Source organism: Dendrobates tinctorius, unplaced genomic scaffold (genome assembly GCF_039654945.1).
Source record: "Dendrobates tinctorius isolate UK_male_01 unplaced genomic scaffold, ASM3965494v1 ptg000188l, whole genome shotgun sequence".
NCBI lineage: Eukaryota > Metazoa > Chordata > Amphibia > Anura > Dendrobatidae > Dendrobates > Dendrobates tinctorius.
Genome location: NW_027361855.1, coordinates 6977355 through 6979525, shown reverse-complemented (window position 1 = coordinate 6979525; position 2171 = coordinate 6977355).

Sequence of the window (2171 nt, the reverse complement as noted above, 5' to 3'; positions counted from 1 at the left end):
TATGTAGATGTGGGTCATTCAGCTGCTGCAAAAGTCGAAATAGGTCAAGTTCGCAGATTAGGAGGAGGACCAAAGCAAGCCATTTTTCTGGCAACCTATGTGTCATCAAGGGAAGGTGGGATAAAATCCTTGGAAACCCATGCATGGTTCATTCTAATGAAGGTTAGATCATCCACATTTTGGGTTGACAGACGGGTCCTTTTTTCTGTCAGGATTGATCCAGCAGCACTGAAGACTCTTTCCGATAGCACACTTGCAGCTGGGCAAGCGAGCTCCTGTAAGGCATATTGTGCCAATTCAGGCCAGGTTTCCAGTATAACAGCCCAATAGTCAAAGGGGAATGACCTGTGCGGGAGAACATCAATATGGGAGGAAAAGTAGTTGTTAACCATAGTTGACAACTGCTGTCTCCTGTCACTTTCCATCGATGCTGTATTAACAGTTGTGTGAGCGGTCCGTGAAAAATCAGTCCGCAACATTGTCATGAAACCCCTGTCTCCAACGCCACTTCTGCTGTGTGCACCAGGAACATCTCTGCCAAGCTGCCCCCGGCCCATACGGCTCGTGTGAGAACCATCACCGCTGCTGTGTCCTGGGAATGCCTCAACCAACCGGTTAACCAGAGTAGCTTGTTTGTTAGCCAATATTAGGTCAAGGTTCTCCTGTGGCATGATGTTTTGGAATTTGCCTTTATAGTGTGGATCCAGGATGCTGAGTCGTCATCGCTCATCATTTTGGTAATGCGGGGGTCCCTTTTTAAGGATCTGCAAGGCATAATCTGACATGTGGGCCAATGTTCCCGGTGTCAATGATGCAGTGCGACTGCTTGGTGGAGGAGCACTTTCTGGCAACTCCACATCCCTCCAGTCACGCACAAACCCTGTACCAGACCATGCCATGCCAACATTTTCTCTGGACACGCTAGAAGCATCCTCCTCCCCTAAATAGTCATCCCCATCATCACCCTCCTCCTCTTCCTCTTCTTCCTCCACCTCATCCAGGAGAGGTCCCGAAGCAGACAATGGCTGACTGTCATCAAGGATTTCCTCCTCCTCTTCGTCAACCTCGGCTGCAGACGCCTGCTCCTTAATGTGCGTCAAAGTTTGCATGAGCAGACGCATAAGTGGGATGCTCATGCTTATGATGGCGTCGTCTGCGCTTACCAGCTGTGTGCATTCCTCAAAACACTGAAGGACTTTACAGAGGTCTTTCAGCTTTGACCACTGCACACCTGTCAACTCCATGTCTGCCCTCAAAGTGCCTGTCCAGGTATCCTCCCACAAATGAATTACGGCCTGCCTCTGTTCGCACAGCCGCTCAACCATGTGCAGGGTGGAGTTCCACCTTGTTGCAACGTCGATAATTAGCCGGTGCTTGGGAAGGTGTAGCAATCGCTGCAGCTTTTGCATATGATTGGAGTGTACGGGCGACCGGCGGATGTGCGAGCACAGTTTTCAAACCTTCTGGAGCAGGCCTGTTAACTCCGGATAATTATTGAGGAAGCACTGCACCACCAGGTTCAAGGTGTGAGCCAAGTAAGGTATGTGTCTGAGTTTTGAAAGGGCTATGGCAGCCACAAAATTACGGCCGTTATCGCTAACTACCTTGCCTGCCTCAAGATGTAGACTGCCCAGCCATGACTCAGTTTGTTGCTGAAAGTAGTCAGCCAGTACCTCCGCGGTGTGTCTGTCGCCCAAACACATCATCTTTAACACAGCCTGCTGATGCTTTCCTCTAGCTGATCGATAGGGGGACACCTCGTGTGCAACACTGGCAGCTGCGGATGGAGTGCTGCTATGACTGTGCTCTGGTGGCGAGCTTTCGCTTCTAGAGGAGTAGGAGGGTCGAACGCCTACAGCCAACTGTTTCCTATACCGTGGGCTAGGCAGCACTGTCCCACCACCGCTATCCCCTGTGGACCCTGCATCCACCCAGTGCGCAGTGATGGACACGTAATGGCCCTGGCCATGCCTACTGGACTATGCATCAGTTGTGAGGTGCACCTTTCCACTCACTGATTGCTTGAGTGCATGGACAATGCGGTCCTTCATATGAAGGTGGAGGGCTGGGATGGCTTTGCGAGAAAAGAAGTGTCGACTGGGTAGTTCATACCGTGGTACTGCGTAGGCCATGAGTTCACGGAAAGCTGCGCTTTCCACCAACCGATAGGG